This window comes from Myotis daubentonii, chromosome 10 (assembly GCF_963259705.1).
Source record: "Myotis daubentonii chromosome 10, mMyoDau2.1, whole genome shotgun sequence".
NCBI classification, from domain to species: Eukaryota; Metazoa; Chordata; class Mammalia; order Chiroptera; family Vespertilionidae; genus Myotis; species Myotis daubentonii.
This window is the reverse complement of record NC_081849.1, coordinates 56,821,048-56,839,103: the sequence shown is the minus strand read 5'-3', so window position 1 is coordinate 56,839,103 and position 18,056 is coordinate 56,821,048.

Genomic DNA, 18,056 nt, shown 5'->3' with positions numbered 1-18,056 from the left:
TCTATCCACTGAGCCAAACCAGTCAGGGCAGGGTTTTTAATTTTTAAAATCCATAAATGCTACATACTAGTTTTATGGTTATAGTAATTTATATGAGGACATACTATTAAAGAATTCTGAGTACTTCACTCATTTATCACATTTCTTATGCTGAGGAATGATAAGCCATTGCTTCTCACAGCCCCGTGGTGATAACGCTGAAGCAATCCAAGTCTCTCTCGCTTTCATTCAGGTTCTTCCACTGAGTTTCACCATGCGAGGGGCCTTTGTAGTGAGCACCAATTGTTTGTACCAGCCCAGCATCTACTCTCCCTTCTTCTGATTTGGCTTAGGAGGCCAGGCCTCTCCAGTCTGAACCATGTGGTAAGACAGTGTCTGACATTGCTCCTGGATAAACAGGGGAAAACTATTGATTCAGACAACATGGATGAATCTTAACTTTGCTTAGTGAAAGTAGCCAGACCCCAAAGGCCAGTATTGTATGATTTCATTTATATGTTAATGAAAAGGCAAAACCTATAGTAAAAAACAAGTCTGTTTTTTTGCCAGGAGTTGGAAAATGGGAGACATGGATATTATAAAAGTTGAGTGTGGGGGGGAATATTGAGTGATAGAATTGTTCTTTATGGAATTGTTGTGGTGAACAAATGACTCTGCATTTGTCAAGACCTGTAGAATCGCACATAATAAAACGGTACATTTTACTAAGTGTAAATTAAAAAAAATAAATCAGCCAGCATGTGGGGATTGGGGGAGTAAGGAAAGGAGGTAATCCATATAAATCACTTAATCATTTACATTAAAGAAATTGGGGACAAAAGAAATTGAAACAATGTTCTAGAAATTTCTCTCAGGGGTATGGGTTAGAATTCTAAAACAAACTATCCCATTTGTATACAAGGGCTGAACAAATAAGTAAGTGGATTGTAAATAATATGAGCCAGGTCTCAAGCTAACAGAGAGAACGTTTTTAATAAGGAAAGTTTTGGAAAGTTAGAATCCTGTGGTGCTGTATTGATGTGGATGGCATCCATATTGACTCATTATTTAAAACATATATACATACTGGTAAATGGAAAAACAGCTATGGATATGTGTGAGGCTGGCATGAATTTGTATACATACATGTATTTCTTTATCCACTGACCTCTATTAGCAAATTAGCACATCTCATGCCCAGATAACTGGTTTCTAAATGCCACTCCAATGAAAGGAACCAGGGATCCTGGGAAAATGCTTGTTTCCCGTGTTGAGGCAGGAAAATACAAGATAAGCTAGAGCATTAAGTAGTGCCAGAAATAAGGGAATGGGACAAAGAAAGACAATAAAGGATGTGGGCATATTGAAAGGGCACGGAAGCTAACCTGAAGGATCTCCCAGTGGACAAATTTTGCATAGCTTGGACAGCAAAATTAGTTACTGTGGTATTTGAAATGAAAACTCCCAAGTAAAAATCTAATATAAATAACTTAATATATAAATAACTCGAGAAAATTGATGACTTTTTTACAGAGTAATTTTAATTAAAAAGTTTAAAAGTACTAACAGAAAATAGAAAACCACCATTAGAACATCACAGTAAAAAATTGCCACAGGCAAGATCCCCCAAATGGATGCTAAAATGAGTGGGTAAAATTTTAAGCTGAAACATGATATTTGCATAATATTTCTCTATAGTATTTAGTAATTACAACAGGGGGAAAAACAAGCAAACAAAAAAAATAACAAGTTAGAGTGGAAAACCTTTATAGATATCACTAGCTAAATGATTAAAGTCATATATATCAACTTCATGCGCCCCCAATATGATGTACTGAGAGGTGCACACCACTCCTGTGATATTCTTCTCATTAATAGCCTCAGTCTAATCTAATCATGAGAAAACAGTAGGCAAACCCATGTTGAGGGACCTTCTACAATAACTGACCAGCATTCTTCATATGTATCAGGGTCGTAAAAGACAAGACTGAGGAATGTCACCAATTGGAGGAGACTACATGACAAATTCAATGTGGAATCCTGGATTAGGTCTCGAACAGAAAAAGGACATTAATGAAAGAAATAGTAACATTTGAATAAGGCCTGTACTTAAGAAGTTAATTTCTTAGTTTTTCAGTTACATAAAATTTTAACATAGGAAGCAGCATGAAGGGTAAATGGAAGCCTCTATACTATTTTTGCAATTATTTTATAAGTATAAAATTATCTCAATATTAAAAAATCAAACTTCTTGATTATTTAACTTATAGTAGGTTATCAATGCATTTCATTCCATGCTGCCAATTTGAGAGTTTTATTTTTAGGACATTTCCTAATTTTCCCCTATGTGTTTTCCAGGATTATAGAAAAAACAAAACTATTTCAAAACATCAAGGATGTGAGTTTTTAAAAATTACTTAAGACTGACTAAGCTGTGTATCAAACAGGCAGTAAAGACTTAGTGGCTTAAAAGCTAGTTTACTTCTATACCCAAAAGAGTATACTCTGGGGTTTCCAGGGTATCAGGCAGCTTTGATCCAAAAAGTGATACAGAGACCTAGGTTTCATTTACATTTTCTCCACCATCCTCTAAGGCAGTGATGGCGAACCTATGACACACGTGTCAGAGGTGACACACGAACTCATTTTTTTGGTTGATTTTTCTTTGTTAAATGGCATTTAAATATATAAAATAAATATCAAAAATATAAATCTTTGTTTTACTATGGTTGCAAATATCAAAAAATTTCTATATGTGACACAGCACCAGAGTTAAGTTAGAGCTTTTCAAAATGCTGACACGCCGAGCTCAAAAGGTTCGCCATTACTGCTCTAAGGTGTCCTCCTCATATATTATCACCATGCCCAATTTAGAATTAGTTGGCAGTAGAAATAAAAACTCAGGAAGCGCTGCCTGGTCTTAAGAAATTGTCCTGAAAGAGGCACATGTCACTTTCACTCATATAAACTGAGACATCTGGCCACATCTAACTGTAAAAGAGTCTGGGAACAGTTCCAACAACAATTCTATTGCTATGGACGAAGAGAAGAGCTTGCTGGTGGGCCACCAATCTCTAATATAAAAATAAAAAGAATTTGTAGGAGATTCTCAGTTTAATAATTATTTACAGTATTCAAGAACTTCATACATAGAAAACAATCTCTAAGAAACAATGTTATACATATTAATGATAATAGTTGACATTTGAACAGTAGGTTACACTTTACAAATGGTTTTCCTGTGCAACATTACATTTAATGCTGTGAAAAAAATTAATCCTAATTTACATAGGAATAAATTAAAGCAGACATATATTACATGTCTAATAGCTGTGCAGGGATACAATTCTGGATTTTCTGACCCAATATGGGCATTTTCCTTATAGATGGTTTATGAATATCCTCAGATTAATTGTCAAGAATGGTTTGAAAGTCAAAAATTAAAATCTCTTGCCAATATCATTAAAATCACATTGTTAGAAAATTGTATACTCTGTTTTCAGGGAATTAGTTTAAGAATGAGTCAATCTCTCCTTCTGAACATGACTTAACCGTATTTGTTCAGATTGTAATGACTGAATGTTTCATTTAGACCAAAGAACCACCAATTTCAGGCCCTGGTTAAAAGCCAGACCTCGAAGTCTTCTATTATTCCAAGAGCACATTTCCAAATATTTTATTTCCTTAATTTGTCTCATGTGCTAGTTTTGTCCCAGGCAGGTCTCATTCAACTCCAAGTTCAAACAAGAGCCTTTAGTCTCACAATCTCTCATCTCTCCCCCAATTTGTCTTGGCTGATTGCCTCCCACTGAGGCCACACTATTTCTCTCACTTGCACAGTTGAGGCCATATGTCACTGCTGTTTGCAAGGGAGTACTTGAAAGGGTAGGTTCATTTGCAGGGAGCATGGCTAAAGGACAGAACCCAGAAGGAGGAACTTTGCAGTTCATAACATTCCCTTACCCTGGAGGTATAAAATAAACATCAGCTCTATAGGTCACAAGATCCTAAGTATTCTGGTCCTTCCTTCCTACTCACTTACAATTGGTGTCAACAAGGTAATGAGGCTGCCAAAATGCTGATCTAGTTTCTCATCAATAGGAGTTGGTGTGTCTGAACATATACGTATGTTCTTGCTCTAGGATCGTCAAAAGATACCAGAAATTTTAGGCCGAAATCATGATTTCATACCTCGAAGAGGACTACTCATGCCTGTAGAACCATTAGAGAGGTGAAGGGACTCAAAGATATATCAAATGAATAACTACAATTGAAAAATAAGAGAAACTGTAGTATAAAAAATTGTCTCCAAATATCTCAAGGGCAGCCTGAAGCAGTCTTCAGTGAGGCATCAATTTCAGTTACCTAATAGGGAAAGCTAGACTTTGGTAATTATTAGGAACCAAATATTAGTTCACTATGATGCAAATAGGTGTAAACATAAGAGGTGTCTGAAAAAGAATGGGTATCTCTGCAGTGAGCTGGTGTTCCATCTCTTTGAAGGTTAAGAGAATAAATGCTGAGCCTCACTGCCTGACTCTGCAAACTTGGGCAGTGTCTTTTCGTTTTCTTGCAATATAAGTGGACTAATCATACCACCTGTCTTATACAGTATAGGTCTGTAGTAATTAGTTCATACACAAAGCACTGAGATTAATTTTTAGCCATACTAAATGCTCAATAAAGGTTTGTAAATATTGTTTAAAAGCCAAATGAAAATTCTTGTGTAAATGGCAGCAAAAAGCAATACAAAGAATTGAAGCATTACATTGAGGATTATAAGAGATCTGTAAATTCACTTTAAAACTTTCTACGACTTGTTTTCCATATTATTTTTAATGAATTGCAAAATATTAGAGTGCAGAGATTGTTCTAAGAGTTTGAAGCCGAGGCACATGGAATAATGCACCATTTTACAACCATGTGCCATGGCTTATCAGTGGGCTGTGAATGGGTTACAGCTATGGTTGCAGAAGATAACACATATTTTTTTTAATCCCCACCCAAGAATATGCTTTCATTGAGAGAGAGAGAAACATCAGTGTGTGAGAGAAACATTGATTGGCTGCCTCTGTTGAGCACCGATGGATGGAACCCACCCAATTATTGCCCTGACCTGGAATCAAACTGCAACCTGGGTATGCGCCATGCCTGGGAATCAAACTACACCTTTTGGTGTACAGGGCTACACTCCAACAAACTGAGCCACTCAGCCAGGGCAAGAAGATAAAATTTAAATCATTTTTATAGCCATTTAAAATTTGTATCGGTGGAAATGATTGCAGGTAGCCTTTTCAAGCATCAAATTTATACAATAATTATGTTCATTTAGAAAGTTTAAGTTACTCATTAAAACATGTTACTTTTGAAAACATAAATTTAGATTTTGTACCTTCATGTTTCTTGTTACTGGTAAATACAATGTAGAAAATATAATAATGTTTCTCATCAAGCCTCATATAGACCCCCCACCCCACCCCTTAAAATCACTTCCAGATAGCATCAATATGCTGATAAAAGATAATGATTTTCTGCGTGGGTCATGACATGAAAATTTGTAAGTACTAGATTTTAAGCTCTTTTGATAATTATTTTAAATTTTACTTATTTTTTTAAGTCCTTTACTAAATCACAATATATAAATTGCCATAAAGCCAAGTTAATCTGATTGAAACATTTGGCTACATTTTTTTCCCTAAGGGACATAGTTTTAAAATTATATAAAACCCACATTGCAGTTATTTTTCATGATGTGGCATATGATCTATTGGAAAGAGTTGACCCAATGGGTGAAAAATATCCAAAATGCAAGGTTACTTTTTCTGTTCTTAATTAAAACCATATGATGGTCAACACCACACAAATATACACTGAGTGGCCAAGATTATTATGACCACCTGACGTTAGTAGGCAAATTAGCTATAATTTCACGATGAAGTTGCTAGAGGGCCAGACCATTATAAATAGGGAAGCAGGTTGTTTACCATGACAGTAGAAGTGATTGTTTTCTGAAGATATGGGTAAACAATGTGATTTAACAGCCTTTGAACATGGGGGAAAAATATACACACACACACACACACACACACACACACACACACACACACACACTGAGTGGCCAGATTATTATGACCATATGACCACCCCATCAGTACTTCGTTGGGCCACCTTTTGCCTTCAATACTGTGGCGATTCTTCTTGGCATTGATTCCACGAGATGTTGAAAGGTGATGCGAGGAATCTGACACCATGCCTGATGAATAGCACTGTCCAGTTCTGTGAGATTTGATGGCTGTGGAACCAGCTGCCTGATGACTCTTTTAACTTCATCCCACAAATGCTCAATTGGATTGAGATCTGGTGATTGTGGGGACCACCTAAGCAAGGTAAAGTCTCCCTCATGTTCTTGAAAGCACTCCTGCACAATACGAGCACCATGGCATGGTGCATTATCTTGTTGGAAGAAGCCATCTCCATTGGGATACGCCATCAACATGATAGGAAGAACTTGATCAGCAACAATACTTAGATATGTTGTGCTAGTCAGATGTTGTTCCACACGAATTAAAGGGCCCAAATCATACCAGGAAAATATGCCCCAAACCATAACACTGCCCCTACCAGCTTGAAGGGTTGTACTCATGCATGTGGGGTGCATGCTTTCATGCTGTTTCCACCAAATTCTCACTCTGCCATCTGCATGATGCAACTGGAAACATGATTCATCAGACCACATGACTTTTTTACAATGCTCAACTATCCAATCCTTGTGTTTCTGTGCTAATTGGAGACGTTTTATCTTGGTAACTGCCGACAGCAAAGGTGTTCGAACAGGCCTTTGGCTTCCTTATCCCATATGATGCAGTGGACGGCTAATTTGCCTACACACGTCAGGTGGTCATCCCACGTTCAAAGGCTGTTAAATCGTGTTGTTTACCCATATCTTCAGAAAAAAATCACTTCTGCTGTGGTAAACAACCTGCTTCCCTATTTATAATGGTCTGGCCCTCTAGCAACTTCAAAGTGAAATTATAACTAATTTGCCTACAAACGTCAGGTGGTCATAATCTGGCCACACAGTGTATATTTACATAATTGAGGATCACTAAATATAAAAGTTATAAGCGATCTTAATGCATCCTAGTATTTATTGTGTGTATTTTTTTCTACTATGAAGTCTAGCTCCCAGACAGTATTTAGCAGTGTTGCGAAGCTGCTGTTGTATGGTATGCATATACATTTTTGGAAATTTGGCCTTGCTCAGGAGGCAAGGCATCATTTGCATTACTCAAGTGTTCATCATTTTTTTCAATTGTCCTTATTGCTTTTGAATATATATATATATATATATTACACACACACACACACACACACACACACACACACATATATATATGATTGACTTCAGGGAGAAAGGGAGAGGGAGAGACAGATAGAAATGTCAATGATGAGAGAGAATTGTTGATGGGCTGCCTCCTACACTCCCCACACTGAGGATTGAACCTGCAACCCGGGCATATGCCCTGACCGGAATCAAACCGTGACTTCCTGGTTCATAGGTTGATGCTCACCCACTGAGCCACACAGGCTGGGCTGCTCTTATTGCATTTTAATAAATTCTATTTTTAAATCAATTTGAACAAATTTTCCTTAGACTGTCACATTTTATTTTTATCATAGTTGCTCCTCCTTCTCCCATTAATGCAAAGTACAAGTGGGAAGTTTAAGTGGACTTTGTGCACCTAAATGTATGATGATCACAATGATATGGGAGCCACTATAGTATAGTGAAAGAACACTGAAACTTGAGTTGAATATTTGACTCTTGAAACTTAAATGACTTTAACAATTTACGTGGGTCCTATTGGGTCTATTTTCCCAACAGTAAAAAGAGAGTAATAATATTCCTAATATAATGTTAGAAGTAAAGAGAATGGAAGAATTTATATACTGTAGAAACTTAGCAATGTGAGTTGTATCTGTGTGAAAGTTTTTAATGATCAATTTAGTCTTAATATTGTAATCCAGGGTTTACAATATTGTAAAAAGGGAATACTAACCAGAAGCCATAGTAAACAATTGCCCATAAAAATAAATGACATGAAAAAGGCTCTCCTTGAATCATTTTCTCCCAGAACTGACAATTGGTTAGCTGTGATGCAGGCATTTATTTATAAGTACATTCAGGCAAAATTACTAGTATAATGACTAGACAGCTGCAAAATGGTTGATAAAGCTTATTTTATTTAATCATTTTTAACAGTCATTTAGGGTTTATTGCTGAATTTATTCAATTAACTTGCATAAATCTGTTAAGATAAATGTAAAAAAAAATGTAATGGCCCTAGCTGGTTTGGCTAAGTGGATAGAGTATAGGCCTGCAGACTGAAGGGTCCCAGGTTCAATTCCAGTCAAGGTTACATGCCCAGGTTGCGGGCTCAATCGCCATTAGGGGGTGTGCAGGAGGCAGCCAATCAATGATCCTCTCTCATCACTGACGTTTCTATCTCTCTCTCCCTCTCCCTTCCTCTCTGAAATCAATAAAAAAATATATATTTTAGAAAAATGTAATGGAACCAGACAAGCCCCCCAAAAAGTGAATAAGCCCTAGCCGGTTTGGCTGGATAGTGCATCGGCTTGCGGACTGAAGGGTCCCAGGTTTGATTCCAGTCAGGGCATGTACCTCGGGTGCAATCTCGATGTCCAGCCGTGGTCGGAAGCAACCAAGCAATGTGTCTCTCTCACATTGATGTTTCTCTTCTCTGTCTCTCCCCCTCCCTTCCACTCTCAAAAAAAGAAAAAAGAAAAAAATCAATGTGAAAATATCTTTGGGTGAGGATTTTGTTTAAAAAGTGAGTTCAAGGGCAAATGCAGGTAAATTGCAAAAAAGGCATGCAGCATATCTCACATTTTGATTAGCAGAAATCTATAATACTTAATATGAAACCCCAGGGATGATCAAAAATGAAAAGCACTGAAAGGCATTGGTGGATGTAAATTTAGAGACAAATGTACATTGAATGTAATTGTGAAACTGAAGAAATAGAAGTAAAGCCACAGCATAGGCATGGTTATGTTAATATTGTGAGAAAGCTGGAAGGGGTCACAGCTGCCTTAGAAGTCCATGGTCAAAAGTCAGCACTCTTTTTTTAAAAATATATATATATATATTTTATTGACTCTAGAGAGGAAAGAAGAGGGAGAGAGAGATAGAAACATCAATGATGAGAGAGAATCACGAGTCAGCTGCCTCCTGCACGCCCTACACTGGGGATTGAGCCCCCAACCTGGGTATGTGCCCTTGACTGGAATCGAACCCGGGACCCTTCAATCCGCAGGCCGATGCTCTATCCACTGAGCCAAACCAGGTAGGGCAAAAGTCAGCACTCTTATTGGTGGCAATCCTCATGGTGCTTGTGTAACAATAGTGAAGACTTGGGGCTATTGGATTAAACATGGAAACAGTATAGATAAGATAAAATAAGGTCTTCTCTAGCAAATTTTTAGGTTCCATACCTCATGCAAACATACCTGTCAACCCTCCCAAATGAAGTAAAAAGGAGGAAAAGCAACATCACGTGACTGGCAGCTTCAAATATGCCAAGGACCATTGCCGGGAGCCGGTCCATGCTTGCTGTTTCAAAGGACCTGGCATATATGGCATACTGTTCTTAATATGTTTGCTCACCTTCTTGGCACTATGTATTTTAACCAAGGTCTCTGAGGAAGGTTGTTTCCCCAGGTAGGGATTTTCCCCTGAAGTTAGGGAGGGAATAAAACCTCTTAACTAAGTGCCAGGCGTGTAATTAATCACTTTAACTACGAACAATCATGCTTAAGCTACATAATCTTTACTCCCTGGAATGGAGATAAGAAACGCCCTAACCTTTGTAATAGAGATTGATAGGATTGAATCAACTGGTATAAATACAGATGTAACAAGACAGCAAGACACAGAACTTAGAAGACAGAACCAAGAGAGACAGAACCTAGGCACAGATCCTACAAAGAACGTTCTCTAGAGACAGAAGAACTTCACTGGAGAGAACGTGGCAAAAGATCCTGGACAGAAACTGGCCTCAGAACCTAGAGACAGAACCTAGCGAGAGAACATGGCAAAAGATCCTGGACTGAACCTGACTACAGAAGTTGGCAAGAGAACCTGACTAGAACCTGGTGACTGAACCTGGCTGGAGAATCTGGACAGAACCTGGCTGGAGAACCTAGCAAGAGAACATGGACACAGAACCTGGCTGGAGATCCTAGCAAAACCTCTCTGGAGATCCAGACCAGAACTTCGCTGGAGATCCTGGCTAGGCTGCTGATCAACTGAACACTGTCTCCATGTCCTTCCTTCTTCGCCGACTCCGTCTACGCCTTTGGGAACCCCTGGACCTGCTGGGGTTGGACCCCGGCAGACCATTTGTTATTCTTTCTTATCAGGACTGTTTCCTCTGGTGGGCACTAGTAGTCACATGGGCAGATCTCTGAGGAAGAACATGTAGCTGAGGGAAGTTTTCCATGTACTACTTAGAGGGGCCTGGCATTCTATTATTAAGACAATTGAAAAAAAAGAGAAACGTTTTTAATCTTTAAATCTTATGCCCATTAACTTCAGATGGCCTTGTTCCAAGAAACAGGCGCTTCACGTGTGTTTTTTTCCTAAGTGGAGAATAGTCTTGAGTTATATGTACAATGAGGTTGCACAAGGCACAGAAGAGTATAGGAATACCCATTAGAGAAAAATAACTTTGATTTTACATTTTTATATTTATTAGAGGTACTGTTTGGAAACAGAAAATGCATCACAAAGTGTTCAAATAAGTAAATAAAATCCATTATGACCAAAGCATCCTAAAGGACATAGATCACATTTAGATGGACCTGATTTAACTGTAAAATTTTTAAAAGACTCAGAAATTGATGTCCACAGGTCCCTCTGTAGGTAGGGTTGATGGCTGAGAAAGGAAGGTTTGAATGAGAGCTATTTGAGAAACAGTTGTGTGCTTAAGGTCTCCTCTCCCACTCTTTACCCTGAGTAACTGCCTCACCCTCACCCTGTTGAGAACTTGAAAGAGAGGATCTCTGGACTGGGGGGCACAAGGAAAAGTTGAAGGCAGGAGCACTATAACAACAACAACAAGACCCCAGGGAGATCACGGAACATCTGCAAACTGCATGATGAAACTTCCTCCTCAAATCCACGCGCATTTTACCAGAGTACTCCATACAGGAGTACCTTCTGGGCACAGGTTTAGAGAGTTTGTAAGTGGGAAATCTGGTCACCTCAAGAGACGAGTTCTGAAAGGACTGACATTAAGGGAGCCCCAGCAAATGGCCCGGTCAAGTAATCACACTGAATCTCAAGATCAGTAGTTTCCATCACATGCACAGAGAGCTTATAATCAATCAGCTTTCAGGCCCTTCACTCTCAAAAACAATGAAAAATCCAGGATTACCAGGCATTTTAGGAAAGCCTCTAATGTGAGCTCACAAACTGAAACAAGCAGGAAATAAAACGATTTGGAGAAAAAGAAAACTGTGAAAAGAGAAGGGAAAAATAACATACCAATGATCTAAGGGGGGTACTGAATGTGAGATTTGAGTTTATAAAGAATATCTTATTCATAGAAATGCAAATTATATCCACAATGACATCTAGTTTTAATCTGTTTAGTGATGGTTAGAAACAATAGTTATTAGTTCTATAAAAGCTGTAAAATAGTATTTTCATTGCCAAAATCTTATAGGAAAAGAATAAAACATAAAAGCTTTGATATAGTTTTGCCCAAATAACCCAATTCTAGAAATTGACCATAAGTAAATAATTTTACATGCACATAACGATATATAAGGACCATTAAAATCTGAAAGTATTCATAATAGAAAAAGTGGGAAACATTTCATATGTGCATCAAAAAGTGAGTGGTGTACATATAAGTTGATTCATTTATGTAAGAAATTGTTTTAATCATTAGAAATCATATGTAATAAGATTTAAAGATTTTGGAAAATTGCTCAATATGATGTTAAATTAAAAATCACTTATGTGTTGCAATCTCGATTTTGAAAAATAACGGTTATATATATATATATATATATATATATATATATATATATATATACACAGTAAGGAATAAAAGAGACTGAAAAATATTTCAAATTTTTTTATATTTGAGTAGTGATGGGGATATGTGTAAAATTTATTTTTTTATACTTTTTATTCATGTTCTACTAATGTTTAAATTCAGAAATAGTAAATATTTTAAATAGGGAGTCAAGATCCTCTTCAGTGGAATTGGCAAGTGACAAATATGGAATAAATGATTCTCCAAGGCATTTGATTGCTATTATAGACTTCGTCTTCCTACTGGCAGAAGAAGCCCAAAGTAACCAATAAAACTTGTTCACACAACTGTGCTGACAATGATATTAATGCCTAGAACAACACAGCAGTTAACTAAGGGAAAACCATGCTGGGTTCAACTCCATGACAACCGAGAACCAGAAAGGGGTAAAAAGCAAATGGAAAAAGATGAAATTGACAGGGAAAGCAAATGCTAACTTCAAGCTCCCAGCTTGGGTGGGCAGTTTGGGTGGGAAACTAACCTCTCCAGAGCTTGGGTTCACCGACCGCAAGTGGAACAAGGCAGAGCAGGCCAGATTAAAGCAATGAACTATAAAACTGTTCTGCCCTGCAAGTACCACCCTGAAACATAATTAACCACCTGAACAAAGGAAAACAGTGCCCAGGGTTTCTCCATTCAGGAAGCAAATGTGAAGAGCAGGAACTGGAGCCATTTGCCAACACTTCAGGAAGATCAGAGGCCAAGAAAATAGCACAATATCCAAAATACAAATCTGGTCAGCTTCTCTAAGACTTTCTAACTCAACTATTAGGAATTGGCAGTATATTTCTAAGAATCTGGGTATATTAGTACTATTCTAAAACCATGAGAGTTTATGAGTTATTTTTAAGCGGTAACAGACTTTGTTACTTATATGAACTATTCCTCACATTGGAAATAGAGTCAGTCCACTAAGATTGGGAAATACTTCTGTTACTATATATATAATGTTAGAGACCCTGTGCATAGATTCATGCACCAGTGGGGTTCCTCGGCCTGGCCTGTGCCCTCTCTCAATCCGGGATCCCTCAAGGGATGTCAGATCCCTGAATCTGACATCCCCTGAGGGGTTCCAGATAGCGAGAGCACGCAGGCCAGGCCGAGGGACTCCACCAGTGCACATATCCATGCACCGGGCCTCTAATATGCATACAAGATATTTAGTTAATCTCTTCCTGCCCTCCCTCCTCCCCCCTTCCCTCTGAGATTCATCAGTCTGTCCCCTGTTTTCATGTCTGTGGTTTCTGCTCCTGCATTGAGTGTTTGCCCCCTGGTGGTCAGTGTATATCATAGCTACCAGCTGGTTGGCCAGTCACTTAGGCTTTTATATATATACTAGGGGCCCGGTGCACGAAATTCGTGCATTGGGTGTGGGGCAGGGGGGAGTGTCCCTCAGCCCAGCCTGCCCCCTCTCACATACTGGGAGCACTCAGGCGTTGACCCCCATCACCCTCCAATCGCAGGATCGGCCCCTTGCCCAGGCCTGATGCCTCTGGCCTAGGCGTCCGGCCCGGGCAGCGGGGACCTGCAGTGGCAGCGGGGGGCGCCGCGATCGTGCGGGCTCCGCCCCTGCCCCTGCAGGACGCCTCTGGCTGAGGCATCCAGCCCGGGCAGCGGGGACCCACAGCTGCAGCGGCCCTGCGATCGTGGGCTTCGCTTTAGGCCCAGGCAAGGGACCCCTAGCTCCTGGGACTGCCAGCTTCGACCGTGCCCAGCTCCCATCGCTGGCTCCACCCCTACTTCCTGCTATCACTGGCCAGGGCGGCAAAGGCGCCTGATTCTCTGATCATGGCTCTGAGGCAGATACAGGCCCTGGGGCCGCCTTTGCCCTGCCCCCCAGCTCTTAGCTCCCCGCTGGGTTTCCGATCACTGTCAGTGGCAGGGGGCTTCTTCCTGCTTCCCCTTTCGCCTCCCTGCATTGTGCCTACATATGCAAATTAACCGCCATCTTGTTGGCAGTTAACTGCCAATCTTAGTTGGCAGTTAATTTGCATATAGCCCTGATTAGCCAATGAAAAGGGTAGCTCGTACGCCAATTACCATTTTTCTCTTTTATTAGTGTTGATAGATATGCCTCAATTCCATTTTTTCACTAATTCATTTGAATATTCAACCACTCAACCATTCAGCCACTGTTCAATATTTACAAAGCATTTGTTATGACTAGAATATCTAGAATATCTAGTCGTAACAAAGAGTATCTAAAGACATAAAAGTCACATGCATTCTTCTTTAAATCTATTGGAGGCATTAAAATATTAATATATAAATGCAATAAAAGAGATTTTCTTAGGATAACTAGGCTATGTTGTAATAATTTTTAAAAATTGATATATAAGTCATAAAAGTCTAAGAGGGTAAAAAATTCTCTAGAGCAAAGCTCCACCAAAAGGTGACTCAGGGCGCTTTCAAAACATGGCCCCCAAATTTGCGGCCAAAGGATAAAAAAAATTGAAGAGACATACTGGCTCTGAAATACTATAGATCAGAAGTGATAAATTTCCTTTTATAAATCCATTCGTCAGAACACTGTAACTGTCTTTAGGTTAGCTTCTCTGAGACAAAGACCCTGAGCCAAGGATTTATGTAGGAAGTAATGCCAGGAGAAATCAGTAATGGATGAGAGAAACAAGATAAGAAAGTCAAGCATGAGTGCAATTTCAGTCGTTAGTGAGCTGCTGTGCATTGGATTTGGTGAGATAAAAAAGAGCTGTAAAAATCCTGGGCATTTGAACATCTTGAAGGTGAGGCAGCACCAGTGCCCACAGCAAGTGTCTGGAGGACGAGGGGCCAGTCATTAATATCAAAGTATGTCAGAGCTGAGGCCTGGCACACAGACTAGTTAAAGCGATCTGAGAGAATGGACAAGGCAACAACAGTATCCATTCCAGGTTGTGAAAGAACTCAAGGGAACCTAGAAAATATTGGCTTCTTGTGTACTGATGAAGAAGAAATTTTGTAATAAGCACATGGGTTGAACCTGTCATAAGATTCCAGGATATGTCATGTAAGTAGAGAAGGATGCTACAATAACTTGGTTATAATGAGATTGATGATTGATGGTTGGCTCTTCTAAACACTAACATTGATGTTTATTGATCAAAGAATAAATGAAGATATATGTGTGTGTGTGCATGTGTATGTGTTTCATATGTCAGCTAAGAATGAACTGTACTGTTATCTCTAATAAAAGAATATGTACAAAAATTCAGATATTGACAGTAGTTTATTTTATTTTTGTTTAGCTCTTACAAATGATTTTTGATTTTTTCAGGTTTTTTCGGCTTTAATATGGCATAATGGACAAATTTAAAAATGTACATTTTTAAGATTATAATGTAATGAGTTATTATACCTATACATTGTAAAATGATCACCACAATCAAGTATATTATCACATTCTATGTGTTAAGAACACATATCTATTCTCTTAATAAATTTCAAGTATACAACACAGTATTAACTACAATCACCATGTTGAATATTAGATATCCCAAACTTACTCATTTTATAAAATATTTTTACCCTTTCACCAACTCTCCCCACTTTCCCCATCCCTCGGCCCCTGGCAACCACTTTTCTACTTTCTTGTTCCATATGTTCAACTTTTTTAGAATCCATATATTAGTGAGCTCATACAGAATATTTCTGTCTACCTTATTTAATTTGTATAGTGTCCTCCAGTTTCATCCAAATTATTGTAAATGGCAGAATTTCCTTATGTTTTCTGGCTGAATAATGTTCCATTGTATGTATGTACCACATCTTCTTTATCCATTCATCTCTCAATGGAAACATAAGTTGTTGTCATACCTTGGCTATTGTGAATAATGCTGCAATGAAATATAGGGCTGATAGAGAGGGCTGATAGTTCTTCAAGATATTGATTACATTTCTTTTAGATATTTATTCAGAAGTGAAATTGCTGGAAGTTCATATGGTAATTTAAAAAATATTTTTTTGAGGAATCTCCATATTGTGTTCCATAGTATCTGTATCATTTAAATTTTCACCAACAGTGTAAAGGAGTTCCCTTTTCTCCACACCCTTGCCAACACTTACCTCTTGTCCCCTTGGGAGTTCGACCAGGAGAATGGGAGTTTAATCACTTGCTATGACGTGTGCTGACCATCAGGGGGCAGCATGGAACGGGTGGGTGACCAGCTGTGGAGGCAGGGTGCTGAGGGACCAAGGGAAGGAGGAGGCAGGGAGGCGGGGTACCTGATTGGCCCTGATCGCTGGCCAGGCCTAGGAACCCTACCCATGCACGAATTTCGTACACCAGACCTCTAATCTTTTTAATAATAGCCATCCTAATATGTGTGAGGTAATAGTGTGGTTTTGTTATGCAATTCCATAATGATTAGTGCTGTTAAGTATCTTCTCATATACATGTTGGCCATTTGTAAATCTTTTTTGGAAAACAAGTCAATTCAGGTCCTATGCCCAATTTTGAAATTCATGTTGTTTTATTGGTTTTATTTGTTATTGAGTTGTATGAGTTCCATATATGTTTGGATATTAACCCCTTATCAGATATGTGAATGAAGATATTTTCTCTCATTCCATAGGTTGCCCTTTCATTTTGCTTGGTTCCTATGCTGGAGTGAAACTTTTTAGTTTGATGTTGTCCAACTCGTTTATTTTTGCATTTGTTGCCTGTGCTTTGGTGTAATATCAAAACAATCATGGCCGAGACCAGTGTCAAAAGGTTTTCCTCTATATTTTCTTTTAGGAGTTTTACAATTTCAGGTCTTAACATTTGCATTTTTAATAAATTTTGAGTTATTTTTTGTTTATGCTCTAAGACAGTGATGGCAAACCTATGACACGCGTGTCAGAGGTGACACGCAAACTCATTTTTTTGGTTGATTTTTCTTTGTTAAGTGGCATTTAAATATATAAAAGAAATATCAAAAATATGCATCTTTGTTTTACTATGGTTGCAAATATCTAAAAATTTCTATATGTGACATGGCACCAGAGTTAAGTTAGGGTTTTTCAAAATGCCGACACACTGAGCTCAAAAGGTTCGCATTCACTGCTCTAAGATATGGGTCCGATTTCATTCTCTCACTTGTGTATGTTGAGTTTTCCAAGCAACACTTAACTGAATGGACTCTTCTTTCCCCACTGTGTGTTCTTGGTGTCCATGGCAAGGAGTAGTGGGCTGCATATGCATAGGTTTATTTCTGGGCTCTCTTCTGTTCCATTGGTCTGTGTGTCTGTTTTTATGCAAGTACCACTGGACTGCCTGAGGTTCTGAAACTGGATTGATGTTAGCAGTCCTACCTCCAGAGTCATGGATGTCTCCCTTCTGGACAGGCAGGACCACTCTCAGATCATGGCTGAGAAGGTTGGGAGTAGGGTTACAGGGCTGCTTCCTGGTCCCTGGGTGGATATGACTGCTTCTAGACCAAAGTAAAGAGGGCATGGAGTCAGGTCCAGGATCACACCAAGCACCAATGTCAGCAGTCCATGACTTAAGGCAAACAGGTGGGTGTGGCTCCAGATGGGCCCCTTGGTGGATGGTACTAGTGGCCAGACCCAAGCCAAATGTGACTGTAGCCAAGTTGGCGCTATTTCTAGGGCTGTAGTCAGGACTATGTTTGCTGAGTCAGCCCCTACGTATGAGCTTGCCTTCTCAAATTGGCCTTCCTCAGTCTAGGGTATAACGGGTTTCACGGTGTCCTACCTGGATCCCAAAGTTCCCACAAAGGCTCTCTGCCTGTGGATGGCTGCCTAACTATTGTTGCTAAGAGAGGATAGGAGCAGCTACTTGCTGGCTGACATTACCTCATTTCACCAAACCCTGAAACCAAGTCTGGATAAATTATTGCTACTTAAAGAGTATTTCCAGAGACATCCATTAGCATTATAACTCAGTCAATGCTTGTGGTTAAATAATAATTAACCATCGTCTGTTAAGCTCCCATAGCATCCTAGACT